Source organism: Pinus tabuliformis, chromosome 9 (assembly GCF_031772625.1).
Source record: "Pinus tabuliformis cultivar Carrire ecotype Pingquan chromosome 9, CPIR1, whole genome shotgun sequence".
NCBI classification, from domain to species: Eukaryota; Viridiplantae; Streptophyta; class Pinopsida; order Pinales; family Pinaceae; genus Pinus; species Pinus tabuliformis.
The window spans coordinates 1260229035-1260253101 of NC_142307.1; positions in this window are offsets into that span (position 1 = coordinate 1260229035).

Consider the following 24067-nt stretch of genomic DNA (forward strand, 5'->3'; position numbering starts at 1 on the left):
CTGAAGACCAAGCAGGTGAATATTGGGTCGGAAGCGCAACCGATGTTCACAAACATAGGTGACTATTGGGATGAGGACACAGTGGACAAAGTCACAAAGTTATTACAAGAATATCAAGACTTGTTTCCCACCAAGTTCTCTGATCTGAAGGGGATAGTAGGTGATTTGGGTGTCATGAAGATCACTCTAAAGCCAGATGTGAAGCCAGTGAAGCAGCACCCATACCGATTGAATCCTAAGTACAAGGAAAAAGTGCGTGAAGAATTGGATAAGATGCTTGCAGCTGGGATTATTGATCCTATTGAGGAATCAGACTCGATTATTGCTATGGTGGTTCAGGAAATGTAGACGAAGGGATAAATTTGGATCTGCGACGATTTAAGAAATTTGAATGATGCTTGTGTCCATGATCCATTTCCTACGCCATTCACATATGAAGTATTGGAGAATGTTAGAGGTCAGGAAGCCTATTCGTTTATTGATGGGTTTTCAGGGTATCATCAGATCAAGATCGCATCGGAGGATTGGAGTAAGACTACCTTCGCTACTGAATGGGGTTGTTTTCAGTATACGGTTATGCCCTTTGGACTTAAGAATGCCCCTGCAATCTTCTCTAGGGTGGTAGTCGCAACTTTCAAAGAATTTATTCATAAGTTTTTGGAGGTTTACTTCGATGATTGGACAGTGTTTGGATTAGTAAAGAGACATGTTGCCAATCTTCACCTCATGTTGGATACTTGTTGAAAGTATCAAATATCCCTTAATATGAATAAGTGCATATTTTGCGTACCTTATGGGATACTCTTGGGCCATGTTGTCTGTAAGCAGGGGTTGATGGTAGACCCTGCCAAAATTTCAGTGATCATTAATTTGGAGCCTCTTAAGAATGTCAAACAAATGCGTGGGATGTTGGGTCACACGGGATATTATAGGAAATTCATCAAATTATATGAGCAGATCACTGTGCCCATGGAGAAATTACTAAAGAAGGACGTGGTGTTTTGTTGGGACAATGATTTCCAGAAGAGTTTGGTTGTCTTGAAGGCAAAAATGGCCACAGCGCATATTCTAGTGCTCCCCGATTAGAAGAATGAATTCCATGTACATGCAATTGCATCCTGCATAGCATTAGGAGTTGTGCTAACCCAACCAAGTGCAAGTGATATTGAACATCCGATAGTGTTTGCAAGCAGGAAGTTATCCAAGGAAGAAAATAATTATTTAACCACAAAGTGCAAAGGATTAGCAATGGTGTATGTGCTTCGGAAGTTCATGCACTATTTGTTGGGTGTGAACTTCAAGATGTACACAAACCATTATGCTTTGAAGTACATGGTTAACAAGCTTGTGTTGGTGGGGGGGGGGGGGGGGGGGGGGGGGGAGAATTTGTAGATGGTTGTTGCTCTTCCATGAATATGACTTTGGAGCAATTGTGAATTCAGGGCGATTGAATGTTGGGCTAGATCACCTCTCATGGATTGAGAATGGTGATGAACCTACAAATTTGGAGGAAGGATTGCCTGATGCGCAACTCTTTGTTGTACGTGTCGCAAACAAACATTTTGCAGACATAATCCAATTCTTGTCTATAGGTATAGCTCCTAAAGGATATACAACACAGAAAAAGAAAGAATTGGTGGTTAGGGATGCAGATTTTTCTATTATTATACACACTTATATAAAATGGGATCGGATGAAATATTGTGCAAGTATGTCTCGAAGTATGAATGACAAAGTATCCTCGTTGAAGCACATGGAGGAGTTGCAGGAGGACATTACGTGGGATGAGAAAATGCGCAGAAGATCCTACGAGTGCGACTATGGTGGCCAACTGTGCATAAGGATTCCAAGGAGTATTGAAGGGCATGCGATGTTTGTTAAAGAACTGGGAGGCCGTCACGGTGGGATGAATTTCCTTTGAACCCACGGGTGTCATTACTAGTGTTTGATAAGTGGGCCATAGATTTCGTAGGACCAATTTAGCCACTAGGAAAGAGGACCGGAGCAAGATACATCATTACAGCAACCGAATACTTGACCAGATGAGTTGAGGTGCAGCCTATGAAGGATTGTAGCATGGCCACAACTGCGAAGTTCATTTTTGAATAAATTTTGTCTCGGTTTGTCTGCCCTAAAATTTTGATGAGCGATAGGGGCTCACATTTCTTGAATGAAACAATTATTTCCTTTCTTGAAGAGTTCCAAATGTATCACCAGAAGAGTACATCATATCACCCTCAAGCAAACAAAATAGTGGAAGGCTTTAACAAAAGAGAATTCCTTAACGAAGATTTGTAATGCAAAAAGGAATGATTGGGATGTGCGCATACCAACTGTTCTATGGGCGTATAGAACTACTTGCAAAAAATTGATTGTACAAACACCATTTAGATTGGTTTATGGATAAGAAGTTGTGATGTCGATGGAGTACATCGTGTCAATTTTGCAGATTATTGCAGTTACAGACATGGTTGATCGAGATACCACGATCACTGATTCTTCGAGTTGCAATAGCGGAATTCCTCTCCTTATCAGTCGAGCCGATGGCGGCCTTAACAGTCGAGCATGCTTACGCATCCTACCAGTCCTTGCTTTCCTAACGTCAAGCAAGCAATAAATTCCTTGCCCCCGGAGGTATACGATCGCGCGCTGTAACTGGGAGTCTTATTACACCTAGGGCCAACTTTGATTCACCAAACCCAGGTTCATCTCATGCAGTGATTGCGGACTCGTACAAGGTCCTGACCCTTTATTTATTCCCCTCAAAGAGTTAGAGTTCAGGAAGATATGAAAGGTAGGTCTGAGCTCTGGAAGAATGCCTCGCGCAGCTAGTTGAGTTGGAGGAAGATCGCTTCTTGGCTAGTTTTCATCAGTAGGTGCAGAAGGATCGCGAAAAGGCATGGCATGATCACCATATTAAGTAGCACACCTTGAAGAGTGGGGAACTGGTATTGATGTATGATATTAAGTTCATGAAGTCTCTAGGAAAGTTCCAAATGCATTGGCTGGGGCCCTATATCATCAAGGAGATTACAGATGGAGGTGCAGCTTAGTTTTCAAAATTGAATGGGGAGCTGTTTCCAGGAAAGGTCAATGAAAACCGGTTAAAGTTGTACAGGGGTGATCCCGCCCCTATGCAATTACTATATGAATTCTGGGGAGTCTTAGCACTCTAGGAAGTTACAAGGGAGTGCGGGACTATAAACTACACAGCCAGAAGAATGGTTGGGCGAATTAAATGGGTTGCGCGACAAATCGAGGGAAGGCGCAGAAGAGAGCTGCGATGAAGGAGCTGTGCTAAAATGGTGGGTCCCACGTAGCCTAGCCAAAAAGTGACCGTTGGAAGCACTGTAGCTGATTACATGGAAATTTTATGTTAAAGGGGGTGGGGGGAGAATTTAAGATGCATATCATTGGAAATTTTCTGTCAAACGCTCATTAATTATAGGGATTTGGAGGGAACGGATGGATTTGAATTCAAATTTGGCTATAAATACATCATCCTGCTCCACATTCGAACACTTTTCTTCCTCATAATTTTCCTTGAGATTTTTCGCTTTAGCTTGCGCCAAAAGAATTGTTTTATGTCTGCAGAAGATTGGGAAATACTTAAAGAGAATATTTTATAGCCAGGATTCGTGAATTTAACTGTTTGGCAGTGCGAAAGATTCCTCGAGAGAATAACTACAACCCAACCTGATCTTGAGCCAGCCCAACCTGTGCCTACCATTTTTCCTACTACAGTGCCTAGGTTACTAAGACCTAAACCATCTTCTTCCACTGCCGGAGAGAAGAAGCAGAAGAAGCCCAAGCAAGCGTCGATGTGGCAATCGCCATGCAAGAATCCAACAGAGGTCAGACAAAAGGGGAAAACGGATAGAACCAAGTAGTTGACGGAACCTTTAGACCTAGATGAGGGAGAACTAACCATGGGAATTGAGGAGATTGATGCGAAATAATTTGATCTGATAACTCGGCTACCACCTTATATACCACCGAGGAAATATACAACCAAGATTCCTAAAGACCCGGATTCAGCGAAGTTCATGGTCTCCACACCATTGCTACCAAAAAATGTACCTTTTGAGGGAAATCTTCTAGCCTGAATACCATATTTGAATATGGAAGAATGGGACCTGGAGGATCAATCGAAGTTCCTACAACTGGAACCGAGAAAATACTTGAAGAAGGTATATTATGAAGAATCATATGTCAGCATCTTGAGCCAATGAAATGGGTGGACGGAGTTAGGTGCGTGGGGTTATTAAACATGATGTGGGTGTCGCATTTCAACTACATCATCATTAATACGGTTTATGTGCGTCAATTATTGATGTCGTTTCATGATGGGTGCCTTTGGTTGGGAGGGCCCATCCCTATCACTGATATCCTAATCCACCAAATAACACTCTTGTTGTATCAAGGAATAGACCCTCTGAATGTTTTTGTAGCAAAAAATGTAGGAGAAGAAGTTAGCAGATTAGATGAAGATCAACTTCGAGCTAGTGAAGAAGTTTTGTTTTTATGCAATCAGTTCCATCTCATATGGCACAATGCAGTTCGCTGCACAAATTTTGGCTGGGAAAATCATGAGGAAGTTTCGTGCTGATGAAGTATCGATGCCAGTTGTATCTTTGGTTGTGCAGTGTGCCAAAGGAGTGCAATACAACTGAGCTCATTACTTATGTCATGAATTTTTGGAGGATTGCAAAGAGGCCCAGGATGATGGAAAAGTGTTCCACTATGTGTGGCTTCTTTTGTTGATCGCAATGGTGGCATGGAAGATGCCAGAGGAAATCTAGTTCCCGTAGCATGATCCAGATCTACCTGAGGCCATGAAGTTCACCTCACTGTGGGTGATGAAGGACCCTGAGTGTCTCATGGAGACTAAAATATTTTGGGTCTTGTTTGAATCGGAGTTGAGGATGGTGATTAACCAGCGGCCATGGTTATCACCTAGGCTGCATGTGTAGTATGCTAATGTTGCTGATTTCAAGGCACATTTCGTAATCTACATATCCGCACGAAGAAATATGCCACACGCACATGGCACAAGTTGACATACCTGGTCGTCGAAGATGACATTATGGGGGTCGTCAGTAAATGGTCGAGCGACTAGCTCACCCCATCTTATGCGGGTGTAGGAACTAGTAAGGTTTCTGAAGGTGAAACAGAGAAAACCACAACTGTGATGGCAGTAGAAAAAGAGAAGAAGGAAGAACAAAAGGCTTCCATGAAGGAAAAGGCCGTGCTAAAGGAAAATGTTGCTTAGCATAAGGAGGCTTCTGCAAAGGAGAAAGAAGCAACAAAAGAAAAGGTCTCTGCCAAAGAGATAGAAGTGCCAAAGGAGAAAAATTCCACCACGTCACAGGCCACCATTGACATCAGTGAGTCTGACACGAAGTGCACCAATGGAGAGGTTGACACAAAGGGTGAATATGAAGGGGCCTCGGGATTGGAGTCTCCCTTCATTGTCAAAAAGAAGCAGAAGCAGAGCTCTACGGGACCGCTCAAGAAGCATAAATCTAACAAGTCTATTAGCACAACACCTTTGGTCCTCACAGAGGGGGACCTGGATGAGATTAGTGATGTGGTCCATCATGCAATGGAGAAAATTTGGAGCCACATTGAGGACCAATACCATCATACTTTGGAGAAGGTGTAGTAGGGCCTGAGGGAATTGCAGGTCCAGACAGGCATCATTCAAGCAAGTGTTGGACAGGCAAGCCTGAAGCAAGCAAGCCTGAAACAAGCGAGTGGGTTAGCCTTCGCAGCAGAACTCACCACTAACCTTTGCATAGTGCAATTACCAGAGGGGTCACTGCACATTGACACATCATAGGATAGGGCATGCCTCTAATAGCTGAAGGATTTGAGTCTAAACCTTGCGGTGCTCCCTATTCATACATTGCACGAGCTGCATCAAGGGGCATCAGATGAGCTTAGAGTTCAGGAAAAACACACACTATTGGTCATCAACAATGTAAAAACCAACAACAAGCAGATGTTTGAGGAAAAGGAGCGGGCCCTTAAGGAACTTGAAGAAGTGATGATGTGTATTCAGCAGCTAGAAGCAGTAATAGCACAAGCCTTTAGTAAGCTTCCCAAGCTTTAGATTCCAACAGAAGCAGCCTCTGCAGAAAAGATTCAGAAGATAGAAGCTGTAGTGAAAGAGTCGAAGGAGGAAATTGGTATGATTCATTTGAGCTACAGCTGCAGATATCTGAGCTCCAACTGAATTTGTAGCCAACCACTCCTCCGGAAGTCAGAGAGCAGTGTGAGGCTTCTATTCAAGAAGAGATGGCTATATTAGACACTACAGTCAAGGGTTTCACCCAGTTGTTTGAACAAGCCATGGAACTGTCGACCTCACTACAGGAGGATCCAATTTTGCACAAACATGAAGTGGAAATCCGAGAGAAACAAAGGTAGTTTAATCAGATCAAATCTACAATGTGGACCTTAGTACCAGCGTAAAGGTTCACTGGATTATAGGAGGGAAAGCTCATCCAGAGCGAGATCGATAAGCTACATCGTAATGAGTCCATCATATCTTCAAGGACGTAGCCCTGGGCGGATGAAGCAAGTCAGTTGACACAATCAGTGCAGAGCAAGCTAAAGACCATGCAGCAGACTTAAAGAACGATGGGTTTTACAGTCGAAGGTCTGACTACCAAAATGTTGGTTGAGGAAGTTCGTCACATCGTTGTGTAGGGGATAGTATATCTTCAGGTATTGAAGATAGAATTCAGTGGTTTGTAGGCAAAGATTGAAGCAACACCAATAGAGTGACTCGAGGACAAGTCATGACTTTTTGTTGGGGACCTATTGGGACAGGGTCCCTTGGGGTCAATTTTGTTAAAAAAATTGTTATTATTGCAAAGTCTCCACATTTTGAGGAGCAAAGCACGCAGGTTGATAGGAGTCAAAGGGGATTTAGGAAGGTCAAAGCCCCTTAGTTTGTTAGAAGTTAAGTTTTTTTGTGACCCACCCATGGTTCACGGACCATGGTATTGTAATAGAAGATGATATAAAAAGGAGTCATAGAGAGTCATCAAAGATAACAAGGGAATCAAGCAGTGAATGATCTAAGTAAGTTTTTGTTTTCTATACTTAGGCAAAGGGGAAGGCTCCTATAGTTGTGTGCGTGGAGACCTTGGTAAGTCCGCAGCTAAGTGTGTGGGCCCCTGCAGTTGTGTGCACAAGGTAGAAAGAGTCTGTAATTGAAGATCTGAGCACAATAAAGGCTATTTTGGAGCATTACTTGTGTATCTGTGTGTTATTCTTTACTTCCACATTTACTGTCTATTCGCTCTATTTACTAAATTTACCATGAAATTTACTTAATAAATGCACAAAACTAGTATATTTGGGTAATTACATGATTTTATGAATGTTTAGAGCAATTAGCGAAGATTTTAGATTTGTTATCTATAAGTTACTATAATTTTTGTGTTTCAAGGGTTGGGTTCGTGAAGGTCGGAATAAAGCCTTAAAAGTAACTGAAATGCATCACATAGTCCTTTGGATGTAGAAACATAGTTCTGGAATCCCCCAATACTACCTCGGGTGAGACTACAACCTACACTACGTGGGTTGTTTCCAAAAGGGCCGGTAGTGTAGGGTTTTGTTTATTAGTGCAGCTAACTTTGAACATGGGTCCAAGCCCCCTCAAGCCAACATGAGTAAGCTTGAGTGTTTCTTCATCCATGTATACCTCCAAGAACCTGTGGATGTAGTCTCTAAATGTTGCAATGACAATTCTAGAGAATACTGCAGGCACATTCTTAAGACTGAATGGCATGATGTGGTAGGAATATGACCCCCACTCTATAGTACAGGTGGTTTTCTTCTTGTCGTTTTTAGCTATTCTGGCTTGATGGTAACCTGAGAATGTTGTGGGCAAAAGTATCCGACTCGGATGACCCTATCCCTACTCTAAAGGTGACAGTCTTTAGCAACAACTGAAAGTAAAGCTTTGATATTTTCCTTTATGAAAGTACAGAGAGAAGGAAGAAAAGATTAACCAACCTGGTGTCTTTCGCTTAGTCGATCCTTATCCTCTCTCTTTGTCTCTTGTTCCCAGCTCCTTGCTCTCTTTGCCGGTCCAGCTACACACAGATCCTGCACAAAACAAGAGAGGAAACTACAAGATACATGTACTCATAACTGATGCATGGATTAGAGTGAATCAAATATACAAGTAAATACAATACATCAATGCAATACAAGTATATAGGAGAACATGCAAAACTTTATTGATAGAAGTAACAGGGTTCTGAGAAGGTTACAACCAATGATGGCTCCAATCCAGCAGCACCTCCCCAGCAGCAAGAACTCTCCTCTTCACCTCTAGTAAAACAATCACCCAATAGCTCTAACTGTAAACCAACAGCACCTCCTTGCTTTACACAAAATTCCCAGCCTCCTTAGACCTCATAGAAGAGCTCTATATATAGGAGAGAAGAAGAAAGGATGAGTCAGCTTGAGACTGACATGAAGCTGCCTTGTGTCCTCTCCCTCTTCAGTTAATCTTCAGTTCTTGAGTCCACTTGGAGATCCTTGCTTACACATGGTGATCAAGTACCTCTTACTCATCACAGGGCGAATCTCATGAACCAAGTGTCAGTTTGGAAGCTTCCTGGGCAGTTGACACCTTGCAGAATGACTGTGCCACTTGGCCAATCTCGCCCAGCGCAGGTAGCCTTCATTAGATTTGACTTCCAGCGCAGGTACAAGGAGGAGCAGCTGCATTCCAGCGCAGATGCTCAGTGGAGCAGCTGACATGATCCAAAATTAGCCTGTTTTGAAGTGTTTTCAGGTGGAGAACTGATTGGAAGTGCTATTGTTTGATGACCTTGTTCTTTTAGGGGTAAGAACAACATGTTTAGGGACTGAGGATCCCTGTAATTATTGACATTTCATGCTCCATGTCGCGAGGCACAAAAATGTCTATAACAGTTACCCCCTAAAGTATGAGGCCGTTTATCGGGTGAAATGCTTTATCTAGAGGGTCCGAAATTCATTCCAGTGCTGAGGAGGCGCCCTGTAATACAATACAATACAATACATTATTTTTCATTCTATTTTCATGATCTAGCTGAGGCGGGCATTCCCATGCTCAGCTTTTATAAATACATTTTGGTACATATGACAGACGATCGTCTGAAGGTAGACTGATAATTTTCTGCTGAAATTATCATCCTTTGAATAGGATGATCATCTGCTGCAATGATGTACATGGCAAATGCTTTTATATTTCCTGAATATATATCGCAGCCCGGATGGATGAAACTAGATCCGGGGTCTTCAAACTCGTTCGATCTTCACTCTAAGTACAAGTCGATCCATGTGAGAATTTTGCTGAAGTCGAACATGGAAAGACATCGCTTGATTACCGGTCAATAATGAAAACCGTTAACAAGCGCGAGAGGAATCACCAATAATGACGATGACCCTCAAGGTACTGCAGTACAATTCACGTGGCGTGAATAAAGGACTTGGCGTCGAACGCCACGCAAAATCTTCTGGTCGAAGGTCATTGATGTATACCTGTCGCCGGAAGTGAGAAACTTGCCATTGAGGCATGCAAGCTTCAAAGTACTGATGGGGGTGTTCCTAGATCAATTTCTTGGATAATGAGCTGAAGTCGACAAGAAGCGATCCGTCAAAGGAGGGCCTTAATGAATCCCACATCAATGACACGGAACGGAGCTAATGATTTTAGTGGAGGTGAAAACAAACTGTGACATATGATTCAGGGTGGCGATCATGAATGGATGAAGGATAATGTATGGCAGTGGATGGGACACGGTTGACACTTTCAGAATGACCCCTCTTGAACATATAATGACACTGATGCGATGGATCGGTAGCATTACCCCAAAAGTGGATGGTTTGGCGAGGACCATGGCGATGAGACCGGTGAATGAAACAACCCAACCCGATGTGGTACGGAGGAAAAGTGTCATGTTCAAGAGTGACTTGCTACCATTAAACCTTGATGTTCTCCCAATTTTTCCCCAGTCATTTCTGACCAGTACCTCTTTATTTTTGTCAAGCTTGAGGAGGATAACATATGCTTGTTCTATAACCTGCCCTTCGGGCAAGCCCATCGCTATGATTTAACGAGCCTAGCGATAGGGAAACTCGTTCTCGTCTAAAGACAAGTTTGTCGCTATTTAATCATTTTAACGAGTCTAACGACAAGGAAAACTCGGTCCTTTTCATTTTTAGAGAGTCTAAAAAGGTACAGAAAGTTAACTCCATAATTCCTTTTTCGTCAGCTAATCCCTTAAGTCCGAAAAAGTATAAAACAATACAGAAGGGATGGCTGTTCGGTACTTTTAACGAGCCGAACAAGACAAGCGCTCGATCCTTTTGTGCAATAATCCCTCAGGTCCAAAAAGATTAAAATTTAGAGGAGGGATAGCGTTCCGGTCATTTAACGAGCTGGAAGGCCAAAACTCGGCAAACTTTTCATATTTTACGAGTCAGTGAAAAGAGCTCAAAGAAGACTCGTCTTTTGAGGAACGAGTGATAAACAGGGATAGCAGCAGATTCCAGGTACAAATTGGAATTTTCCAATCACGGCAGTGTCACAAGGATGGCTAGATGAAATCACTCTTCGCAGCTGTTTCTCAAAAGAGGTAAACACACAAATGGAAGTGAATGATCGGCCAAATGAACAATGGAGGTGATGGATGAAAACACGATCAAGGTTCTTATGGCTGATGAATTTACAATCTCAAAAGGTTATTTACCGGGATAGGTTCATTTTTTCCATGAGCTTGAACTCTGGGGGAAACTTTTGCTCACACTTTTCTATTTTTTAACGAGCATAAATTCAGTCATAAAACTGCTCGAATTTTGCGTTTATTTTTTAACGAGCATGAACTATATGCTAAAACTGCTCGATATACCAGTCATAAAAAGAACGCCTCCTATGAGATAACTATTTTTTAAGGAGCTTTATCTCACAAAGCTATGTTCCAATTTTGGCAAATTTTACTTTTGCCCCACAGGCTTTCTTCATGCAAGGTCGGAAACGGCTAATCCTACGAGTTTAAAGGGTTAGACCTACAGGTTTAAAGGGAGGACCTAAAAATTTAAAAAAATAAATAGTCGTCCCTTGCTTGCATTCCAAAAGTTTGCATGCCCCCAGGTATAGGATAGAATCTCGAGGCTGCCCCTCCTCTCCCCTACCTCTGCTTTTCTTTGGGTGTTCACAGTTATTTGTCATCTTGCTAATCTAATGTTAACGATACTAGTCTTCTCGTTATTTTAAGGGGTCTTACGCAGTACTCAGGCTTCCCGTCAGCCCACTTTTATCAAACAGCTATTTGTGACAATAGAAGAACACTACTCAAAGATAAAACATTGGTATTATTGAGGGAGGCTTGCCTCTTTCTTATTATCCGAAGAGGGTTCTATTCGCTGCCGCAAATCAATCTCTTTCTTCGGCGGTGTCTATCATTGGGTTGTCCAAAATGGTTACCCTCTGTCACAACAATATAGTCCCCTTCTTTGTAGGCTGCCCCTGCTTATCCTTCAAAACATATGTTTTAATGGGCGAGGCTTGAATTCAAAGATGTTTACTACTTGTCGCAATAAGGGAATTCCTACTTGGGCATTGCCCACTTTTTTAGACAAAGGTGAATGACTCTTTTGTCAAACACATAACTTTAACAAAAGATTATTATTCCAGAACAACGCCACTTCCTTCCACGGACGGGGTACGGACTAGTCATATTCTTCTGCGGAAATTCTTCCTTACACCCGGGGTTTCTTCTGCCCGAAGCAGACCAGGGTGCATGCCCCCTGGGTCCTAGTCTTTCTTTCCGAATCACTCGCACTCATCGGGAAGGAGGACTGGGGGTGGAGGCGAATCTTGAGTGAACAGACCATTTAGGAATGGTATTTGACTATTTGTGATGCGAGATCCCGGAAACGAAAGTTGGTCTACGAGCTTGACCACCCTTCCTTCGTGTGGAAAACACATTACTCTAAAGAGTGAGGAGACTATCGCTCCCATGCAATAAATATAGTCGCGTCCAAGGAGTAGGTTATAATCCAAGGGTCATTGGACGACCATCACGTTTATATTAACGATCTTCCCTTTCAATGTAACAGGTACATTGGGGAGGATTCCTAATGGTCGACTGGTTCCTTTATCAAAACCTGAGAGATTTCTCAACTCAGGTAAAAGCGCTGGGGAACCCAGTGCTTTCCAAGCAACAGAGGAAAGGATACTCACAGATGCCCCTTCATCAATGATAGTACCAGCCATAATCATTCTATAGATCTGGACAATGATTCTGAATGGTGTACTGGCTGGTAACCGGGGTCTGCCTAGTTGATTCCAATCAAAGGATACAACCAGGTTGCTTGGTGGTGGGACCGAATATACGGCCGGATATGACCCTGATGATGTTCCTTCCTGCGATAAAGGAATGGGCGCATTGCCCTGACGCTCATCAGAGTCGGTGCTGATGAAAAGAACCTGGATGGTGTCATCCTTATTCTCTTCAGTGAGGGTGTCGCATGAAGACGACTCTTCGGCGACGGTGTCATTTGAAGACGGGTCTTCAATGACGGAGTCATTAGACGATAGAACCTCTGAAGGAAGAACCGGGTCAACTGCCATTTCGACCTTTAGACTTTCGTCTGGTCTGGATTCAGTAGGTTCATTCTCAATGACCGACACTTCAGCTGACCACTTGAGCGAGCCAGCTGTATTTTCAACTATCGAGGGATTAGGCACGAGTTTTTGGTATCCAGGAGGAAGTCGCAACGGTGAAACCGGGCGATCTTCCAAAACTCTCTTTGCCTCATCTAAGAATGGACATTTGTGGATGGCATGATTGCCTTCACACAATAGACAGGGTGATCTTGGTCCCCTTCTTCGTCCTTCACTCTCATTAGTCGACGGATTGCAATCAACATGACAACCAGAGGTTGATGCTACCGGATTGTGCAACCTTGGGGACCAGTCCCTTAGTATCCGGGGAATACAAGGACAATCACGATGGAAGTGGATCCCTTTGCAAATGACACATGGCGATTTAGGCCCGGTCGGTGCAGTGTGTGGGTTTTTGTCAGCTTTCTTCTGCTTGCCTCCAGTCACCTTCACCAGAGGCTCCTTCTGCTTCTTTTCTCTCTTCTTCTTTTCCTTCTTCTCCTTGGGAGGCTGACTTTTGCCAGCTCTACCTTGCGAAGATGAAGGATCAGAGGAAGTATCATAAGAAGTGGAAGGTTGGTGGGTAGTTCTAGATTGTTCTGACTGTTGATTCGACTGCTCAGGATTAGTGGCGATCTGGACTACATTAGTTGAAAAGAGCCATACAGGGAGGCCGATTGTCAACCCTGGAAGTGACAATGTAGCCATATGAGGCGCACCAACATCTCCCCAAGAGGAGAAGGGATTTGGACTTCCGCCAAGGTTACCTCCTTGGTTGGTGGGCTCCATACTTTTCAACTGAAAGATCAACGTGGGAATAACAGGTGATTATGTTCCGCTTAAAATAAATTTTATTAACGACGCTTTTAGACACAAACTTGCTTTTTCATGTTTTAAGAGTCGAGAAAAAGCTAAAGATGACTCTAGTCGCCTTCGATGTTTTAACGAGCCCGAAGTGACAAATGCTCGGTTGGACTTTTTCAGTTATAGAGTTTGAAAAAGGCCAAAAGAAACTGCTCTGGAGATCTAGGCAAAGGGTGTGCCAAACCTTTCGCGAAACCACAGAATACGTTTTACGGTACGGGTGGTCGATCTTTGTGAATGCTGTGTTCACTGCATCGCGATCAGTGGGACGGCCGACACGGTTTCCTAAGGATAAAGGATAAAAGCCTATAGGGGTCTCCCAATATACGCGACGGTACGCGGGAGCACAAGTCCGTGTTAGTGCCACCGACTCTCAGGAGGAATCACCCACCTTCGTAGAGATCGACAGTCACTATGTTTAACGACGTCGGAACACGTCTCTACCTAGACCTCTAGATGTTTGCGTTATGTTACAAAGCGTTGTTATGTAAATTGGGTTTATTTTAATGTTGATCTTGCTTAACAGTTTGCCTTTCAGGGTCGCCACGAGATGTATATATACAACTTCCTATATGCAATCTAAGATGAGAAGCAAATCTTTTCAATCTTTCAACTTTGAAAACCTTAATCTACTGAGGGAAAAGAAAGACACAACTTTTTCCACAGATCATAGAACACACACTAAAATGCACATTTTCCTAAATCGTCAAACACACAGTCAAATGCAAAATGCACAATGCATGTATTTCTTTTCGTTATCCTTAATGTTGATGTAAGACAGAAAGGAAACTGTTGTATAATTTTGAATCTAATTTCAAGTAGAAATAAACAAGCTTGTCCAAAATCAAAAAGACACCTTATGATCGACTTGTTTAAACACAGGAAATGTATAGATCCAAACCATAAAATGAAAAACAAACAAACTCAAACAGCCATGAACAGTAATAAAACTAGCTCTTAAGATCACAAAGACACTTTTACAGTTCAGGATCTAAGAGGTCACAGCTATACTGGTTCGCTTTTCACAATGGGAAACTGTAACTGAAGCAAGAAATACAAAAAGAACATTCACAGTTTCATCACACAACTGAGGCGGAATAATGTCAAGGAGAAGTGGTTTACAGCAAGTACAATGACCAGCAAGCAATCAGCAAAAATCAGTGAAAACTAGGCCAAGACACCAAGGGAAAGCTGAGCAAGACAATGGCTAACTGGACCAGCGCAGGTTCTAGTCTGCCAGTTTGACTCTCAGCGCAGTTCCCGAAGGGAGCACCTGCGCTGTAATGCAGACTGCCTGTGGACAGCCTGCACTGACACACGAGAGTTGCGTCTACAAAGAATTCCGGGTCATAAAAAGCTCAAAAATGCACTGTTTTTGCTGAAATAAAAAGCTATAGGTCAAGTACAGGCTAAGGGATGATCAAGAGGATGAAGATCTATCACAAAGAGTAAAGAGTCTTTTGTAGATAAGCTCTTCAAATCTTGAATTTGCTCAGCAAATGAGCAAGAGTAACAGTCCCTCTACTTTGCTTTTGATATAGTCAAAAGCTTTTCGATTTGGTACTCTTTTCTTCAAGAAATGAATAGCAAAATACTACAAACACCAACAAGATACTGGGTTCCCCAGCGGAGTCGCCAGTTTGTTGTGGGGAAAAGTATCCGACTCGGATGACCCTATCCCTACTCTAAAGGTGACAGTCTTTAGCAACAACTGAAAGTAAAGCTTTGATATTTTCCTTTATGAAAGTACAGAGAGAAGGAAGAAAAGATTAACCAACCTGGTGTCTTTCGCTTAGTCGATCCTTATCCTCTCTCTTTGTCTCTTGTTCCCAGCTCCTTGCTCTCTTTGCCGGTCCAGCTACACACAGATCCTGCACAAAACAAGAGAGGAAACTACAAGATACATGTACTCATAACTGATGCATGGATTAGAGTGAATCAAATATACAAGTAAATACAATACATCAATGCAATACAAGTATATAGGAGAACATGCAAAACTTTATTGATAGAAGTAACGGGGTTCTGAGAAGGTTACAACCAATGATGGCTCCAATCCAGCAGCACCTCCCCAGCAGCAAGAACTCTCCTCTTCACCTCTAGTAAAACAATCACCCAATAGCTCTAACTGTAAACCAACAGCACCTCCTTGCTTTACACAAAATTCCCAGCCTCCTTAGACCTCATAGAAGAGCTCTATATATAGGAGAGAAGAAGAAAGGATGAGTCAGCTTGAGACTGACATGAAGCTGCCTTGTGTCCTCTCCCTCTTCAGTTAATCTTCAGTTCTTGAGTCCACTTGGAGATCCTTGCTTACACATGGTGATCAAGTACCTCTTACTCATCACAGGGCGAATCTCATGAACCAAGTGTCAGTTTGGAAGCTTCCTGGGCAGTTGACACCTTGCAGAATGACTGTGCCACTTGGCCAATCTCGCCCAGCGCAGGTAGCCTTCATTAGATTTGACTTCCAGCGCAGGTACAAGGAGGAGCAGCTGCATTCCAGCGCAGATGCTCAGTGGAGCAGCTGACATGATCCAAAATTAGCCTGTTTTGAAGTGTTTTCAGGTGGAGAACTGATTGGAAGTGCTGTTGTTTGATGACCTTGTTCTTTTAGGGGTAAGAACAACATGTTTAGGGACTGAGGATCCCTGTAATTATTGACATTTCATGCTCCATGTCGCGAGGCACAAAAATGTCTATAACAGAGAACCCATCTGTGAAGGAATATGCCTCATTCCCCGTGACATTGTCTAGGACCTCATCGTTGAATGGTGTGGGGAATGGGTCATGCACACAAGAATTATTAAGGTTGCAATAATCTACATAGACTCTTATCTCCATGGCATCCTTTTTGTTTTGTATTACTATCGGACTGACCCATTCTACCTCGTCCACTGGGAAAATAAGTCCTACCTCTAGCATTTTGTCTATTTATTTCTTTACCTTCTATTTTACTCTTGGGTTTAGCCTGTATGGCCTGTGCTTCACTGGCTTTGCATCGAGCTTCAAAACAATTTTCATTTCTCCTATGTCTCCCTTAATCCCTTTTAGCTTTGTAACTGATGAGGGAAATAGATCCTCATACTCCCTTAGAAGATCGAAGATTTATTTTTTTGTTTGTTCACCCAAATAGTCTCTGATTGATGCCAGCTTAGGTTTGTCCTTCATGCCAATATTTCGCTTCCGCAACTTCACTGGGAGTAAGTGCAGGGAATCTTTTATGGGTCCCTCCTATGTATATCTCTCCCCTTCAGTTTCATGAAATGTCAGGTGTCGCAACCCTTATAGGTCATTCTCATCTGGTTCTCTGTCCACCTTCCCACAGGTCATCGCTTCATAGAAATCCTGTAAGATTCTCTTGTCTACGCATACGTCCTAGAGTTGGCCTAATGTAAGGAGGATAAAATTGATAGCATGCAATGCCTCGGTCAGCCTTCTGTCATTGTCCCTGGAAGAGAAACTACTAATAAATTGTTCTTCCAAGGTGTCCCATTCTCTTGTTTGCCTCCTTAATTCTTCATGTATGTACTAGGATTTAGGAAATGTACCCAATGTTTGTATGAACCTGTGAACTAAATCTATTTCGGAACTCCCTCTCGGTTCCATCTGTTCTTATAGTTTTCTACATTTTGTCGGGGATCATACTCCCCCCTATATTTTGAAAATCCCTGTGGGTAGTCCCCTACCCGTTTGAATCTTTCCTTCATAGCTCTCTTAATTCTTTCCTAGTCCCAGAGATAGTTGCAGTGGACCCCCTGTTGAAAAGTGTGCAACAAGAAATGCTTGTTGAGATTGCAACAAGATGATGGAGCTTAGTGAAAAGAGTCGCCTTCACTAAGTGGGCCCGCAGGCTATTTTTGGCGCAAGTCTATTTTTAGACTATGTCTATTTTTAGACATATGGATCATGTCTATGGATTGCAGGTTGTTGTTTATGGATGATTGATCAAGTTGGGAAAAAATAGATGGACTTCTATTTTTGATGAAAGTGTGAGTGATCACAGTGTGAGTGATCAAAGTCTATTTTTAGACTGGCTGTCAAAAATAGAAAAGTCAAATATTATTATCTCACAATAATATTTGGACTATAAAATTAATCTTATTCTCTTGGAGCACTTCAGTTTGAGCTACAGAGGTGGCACATGCAGCTGTTAGAAGGAAATACGCTTTTCTTATGAGTCAGTTGAGTTTTTGCATGCATGACTTCAGTTAGAACTCAATCAGTTGAGTTTGGTGGAGTTGATTGTGGAGTTGATGGAGTTGTGTTCAGTTTAGCTTTGTTAAACTGGTTGTATTTAGTCTAACTGGCAAATAGACTAGAGATGAGTTGGGTGAATTAGTTATTAAATAATTCACAAGTTATTAACTCATAATACAACTAATGAATACATCAGTTAACTCAGTTGCATGTCAGTGCATGTTCAGTTCAACAGGGACAGGTGGTAGAGAATCAGATTGCTATCAGTTGTGACTATAGTTGTGCACTAGATCTTGCACAATCAAGGGATTGAGTATGCCAATGAGTTTGCTCACGTATTTGCCCACATTATAGCTTGTGCTCACGTCCAACAAAGTGTGAGTGACTATTTTGCAGGTGAAAAACGAGTTTGGTGAGCCATTCTCATCAGTTCTTGAGCAGGTATTGAGCAGTGGAGGCAGGCAAGCAGTGGAAGAGATTTGGAGATAAGATCTAAGTTGTATTGTGTGTAACAGAGGTGGAGATACTTGTGAGAAGTATTATGCTGTGTAATGTTACATGGTCTCAATCATTAATATACAGATAGTTGGGGTTTTTAGCGAGATTCTTTCCTCGAGATACATACTGTGTTAATGTGTGAATGCTCTTGATGTTTTATTGTTATTGATGCTGCTATATTGATGATCAACGTAGAGGAGCTTATGTATTGTGTATGTTTTCCACAATAGTACATGATCAGGATAATCTCCATTGAATATGTGTTAAATTATTCAAAATTTCTACACCCCCCACCATCGTGTTGGGGTTTCTTGCAACGCAACGTCTAACAATGGTATTTTACGTTCCTCTCTTATGGTTAAATCAATTTTATTATGGAATATATCCACTGAGTCAATAACATTGAAAATGGAAAAGTATCTTACCTCTGTTCCGATCCAACTGACGCGGCACACCGTGGCACAGCATCTGGTGTCGACCTCATATCCACCTTGCTTCCAAGCATCCCATGCAGCTTCCGAACCAACCTCAGAGCTCTGGATACTCCTCTAGCTGATTGATCCTTTAGATGTTGGGTTAATGTAGTCTTCTCTCTTACCCGTTGTTAATCTGTAGAGTTGGTCTACCATCTTTGAATCTTCTCTATTGTCTACAGGTTCTATGAATTTGGGCCCTTAATACAGGTCTAGTGGTTGGATGACTCTTACTCCCTCTACTTCAAAGATCATCAGCTCCTTCTTCAGATCTATAATGGCATAATTTTCGTAGGCCCAATCAATACCTAACAGTGCGGATTAAGGATCTTTGTCCCCCATTATATCGATTACTTCAAAATCCACATGTGTTTTTACTCCTGCTACATCCACCTCCACACCCTCCAGTCTCCCAATCAAATGTATATAGTATTGATTGGCCATTCACAATTGTATTAGTAAGAATATTAGTTTATGTTTCCCCATTTCCTCCCACGTCTTTCTTGGCAGGTTGTTGACGTTGGAACCTAGGTCTAACATAGTGTCCTTGATTTGGAATCCTCCAATTTGAGCATCAATTCTGAATTCCCTGTGTGTTCTCTTCTTATTTCTCCTTACTCTCTGAGTGTTCCTTTTGGGAAAGTTGGTAGAGATTTCCCCCCTTCAGTTTCTTCTTCTGGTATGTCTTCCCCTGTGTTTTTCCGTAGTTTCCCCAGCATCTTCTCATCGTTGACAATATTCAGGAATATCCTGAACCACTCCTCAATAGGTTTGGTATTGGTAGATTTTGGAAGATCTGAATTATTTTCCTTACAAGACTCTGCATATTCTCTCGATGGTCCTATGCTTTCAGTCGAAGTGTTAAAAAATTTGATTGCTTCAATGTAGTATTGTTTTTGTTGCTCGCAGTTATATGGACGTTTTGGCGAGGCTACTCGAATGATTGTGGCTTTGTTTGAAGCACCCTAGTTAGCCCCAGTCTTTTTGCCACTGCGAGTAACTATTTTTATGTTGCACAGCGGGGCCACCTTTGTAACCCTGGGTTCTACATTGATTAGATTCGTCCCTTGTTTCCTGTTCCACTCCTCCCATCTTACAATTAGCTCCGGGAAATCCTCAGTTGTGTGGGCATTGAACCTACATTGTGAGGACCAGGGTCTCCTCGAAAGGGGGTAGTCCCATGCGACATGTCCCTCCTGGTCCATGTGGTGAGTTGTGGACACGCAAAAATCACAATATTTTTTATTTGGGACATTCGAATACTTCTGCAATATCAGGCACAAGTGCAGTGGGTGTCCATACCCCCTACACACTTCGTAGTACTATGGTTGGTTGTGGCCTAGAAATGTTCCTTGAGACCCTACTGCCGTGACTCCTACTATAGGCAGGGCCCCTAATGGTCACCCTAGCCTTAATATGGAACCTGCACCCCTCAGCCTCAGCACTTTGTGGCAATGTGACCCTCCACTATGCAGTTGATACACCACACCTTCAGTCTTGTCATGCGGGCTGTATATAGATCCTTCAGCTTCTATATTAAAATTGCAATTTGGTGCTAGAGGCCCAAGATAGAGAGGTCATGTGAAGTGTCTTCTCCCCCCCACTCGATATTCATGTGGATACCCCACCATAGTGTCTATTCAAGTTGTTTGCTCTAGGGCATCTTGCAGTGTCTCGATCTTTTATTGTGTTAGTGACGTCTGGGTGAGGGGTAACAAGGCTTTGATGAACCAATCCCTATGGTGATTTGGGCCTATGATATAGATGAGATTACCAATTCCATATTTACACCTTTTCATTAGTTTCCAAGTAGTTTCCCCCTCCCGCTACTTGATTTCCCACAACTCTAACAGCCCTTGCTGATCCACCTAGGGAAGTTTGAATTTTTTCACACTCTTTTTTAATCTCGTCTATCGTCGGGTTCTTGTGTAATTCTGGCCACTTGATGAACCACCTTAGGGCCCTTTCCCTAAGAGTGGTCTGGAATTCTATCAGATTTACATTGTTGGGCATCTGAAAAGCCCTCCAAATAGCCTCACATAGGTACCAGTGTTGCTCCGTGTTGAAGGAAATTTAACTAGGTTCGATCTTCATAAATGTACTTTTGATATTTGTATTTATTCAAGAAAATAAATATTATTTTTATGATATTTATCAATGAGTTTCTTAGTCATTGAAGTAGGTCAAGCACATGTTTAAGTGCTTCTAGGAAGTCAAAAATCAATGTATTTATGTAAGACCCTTGAGGGCATGTTACACTATGTATAAAAATTGTATAAGGTCAAAGGAATACCTCCAAGCCAAGTGCAAGTCCTCTCCATGCAGAAACGTCCTCCAAAAGAAGCTAAATGATAAAAATAATGAAGAAACAGTCTAGTTGGCCTAAATACATCATGTCAGCCTATTGTTGGCCTAAAGGAGGGACAGTCCTCTATATATAGAAGTTATCCACTCCCTCTCAACATCCAACAAGCAAGCTCTGAAATCGGCAAAGCTAGAAGCCAAGGAAAGTGAAGCAAAAGACAAGTCTAAGGGTCTCCAATCAAAGCGAGGAAGGATGGAAGTAAAAATTAAGTAAAGGGACTATTTCTAGGGAAGAAAGTAGCCACACGTGCGAGGTTGAAGAGGACAAATTGCGGATATAACAACAGTAGAATTTTAGTGCAACATTTGTTAGTGTTTGGGATAGAGATTAGGCCTAGAAGGCCTCCCAAGTCAAGTGAAGGAGTATCTCTCTCTAGCAAAGGTGAAAAGACCCTAATTCTCTAAGGGTGCCCTCCACATGTGGGAAAACTAGGGTAGCATAACAGCATTACATTCATACACCCATACCTTAATAAGGATCTCATTTGGTCAACAAAATAAGAAGTCTAATTAAGCAAAGGATAGAAGAGGAACATCTCAGCTAGAAGGCTCACTCAAGGAACGCTTATCTCTAGAATAGAAACAAAGAAGGAGGACGAAGTGCTAGGGAGAAAAGTATCAGAAGGAGGAAGTCTATGTGTTGGGAACAAAGTGTAGAATAGAGGAAGGACTTGACTTGTTCTTGGAGGACGTCCTATTCAAGGGTATAGGGTTTGGCATTTATTAATAAGAAGCTTCAATAAGAGAAACTTACCAAAGGGCTTTCCTCTCTAAGAGAGAGAGGTTTTGGCCCTGGCAGAGAGCCAACATTTGTGTTCTTTTCTTTATGTTTTTGGTGGAAGTTTGATGAAACACACATAACAATAAGAAGAAGAAGATCAAGCTAAGATAATTGTAAAAGTGCTTCACAAATTGCTATCAAGTCAAGAATAATCCTAATATACATCATTGCCCTTGATTCTTCAACACTCCATGTCTTCATTCCCTCTACCAGAGAATTTTGAATATCTTGTAAATGACCCCACCATTATAGACTAGGTTCACACTAGAAGCACAAAACCTTGCGATTCTAGCAGTAACAGTCTTATAGTTAACATGCACACTATGCACTCTTATCGTCTTAAGAAACTTTGAAATAAATTTACCAGGGTTGTTGTAGAGTACCAGGGGAAGGTCAGGGAGAACGTTACTTGAGCTTCGGGGGGTTGGATATTTGATTCTTTCGGATGCATCATCCTCCACTAAGAGTCTCCTCATCATAAATCACATCTCATCCTCCCTCTGAATCAACGCGACCAATTCCATTGGAACCCTCCTCCGCAACCGATGAGGGAGGGTTCCTATCACCCTCTAGACTTCCACCAGTCCTTGTTGTCTCTATCCCTTTTTCCAATTTCTTCTCCATCTTGTATTCCTCTTTCGGGCTTCTCAACACGACTCCTACTTGGTATAGTTCCTCTAGCTGCTTTTTAATCACCTGCATGGCCCTTTCCTGCCATTTCTCCACTATCTGTGCCCTCCTCTTCGCTCTCACTTCCTTGGCCCTTCGTGAATCCTCTGTGTCCATCCTTCTAATGGACTCATGATCCCCCACTCAGTATAATTTCTCACCTTAGATCCTTCCCCCAATACTAGTGGTTCACATTATGATGCTTAAACCTTCAAATATAAGTAGGCCTTCTTCCACCATTAAGACTTTAATCCAGAGAGGTGCGTTGTTCAAAACCTTCCCTCTTAACCCCACTCGAAACACAGTGTCGACTTTTGAAAAGGACTAGTATCTTTCTGCTGCGAACTCGACAACATACCCCTTCAGCGTAGTTTGCACCCAGAAATATTCTACTCTTGTCACATCCATGTCAATATGGTAGAGCACCATGACATCCGCTGGAGTCCAATCACTGCAAGAAAATTTTTGTCCTCCCAATCTACCTTTCACTTGCAATCTCTACAACCAGTTGTCCATTTCCTCTAGGAACTAACACCACAAGATATCGTACTGATCACTTGTAGCCACTTGTTGGGCAGTGGAGCACCCATAGTGATTTTTTGGGGCTTAAAGCCTGAGTTTTGGTCCATGGAATGTAAAGACCCCGCGAAATGCGGGCGTGGAGCGGAAGAGTCTAGGGTAGTCTACCCTAAAATAATTCAAATTTAATATAGAGTGTGTCAGCCTACCCATGGTCAGCGAACCATGGCTTTGTATAAATAGAGCGAGACTCTAAGGGTAAAAGGGAGGTCGGAAGTCTTATGAGGTTCTTTGATGATAAAACAGCTCTGAGTCTGTAAGTCCTAGTCTTGTGTTACAGTAGAGGGTAGAGGCTCTGTAGCTAAGTGCACAGAGGAATAGTAGAATCCGCACCTGAGTGCGCGAACCCCTACAGCTGACTGCACAGGACCCCAGCACCTATGTGTGTAGGAAGGAGTCAAGTCTGTATTGGATCAAGCTTTGAAGATATTAATAATAAAGATCAGTTGATTGTTATATTGTGCATCTGATTCATAGATCTGCAATTGAATGTTATGTGTTGATGCACGCACTTATATGTATGTCTATGATTAAAGATTGTCTTAGTAATTAATGAAAAAACCCTAACTAAGGAAGAACTGGGTAATTAACCTAGATCGCACTGCAGTTGAGGCTGCGCAATTCCACAGAACACCAGAAACGGTTGAGTACGCATAATCCAGTGAGCATGAAGGCTGGATCAGGCACTGATCTCCCACATCAAGACATCCCTAGGGTGTGGAAGCCTAGTTCTAGCACCCTCCCATACTACCTCGAGTGAGACCTCAGTCTGCGCTCTGCAGACTATTGCCGAAAGGGCCGGTAGTACCGGGATTTGCTTGGCTAAACTCACTATTGAAACTGGGTCAGGCCCCAAGTAGCCAACAAATGGTTCCATTGCCGGGATCGGGATCTACCTAAGGGATGTCTGATGTCAGAACACTGGAATCCATGAAGAAGGAAATTGAAGAGTGGTTGGAT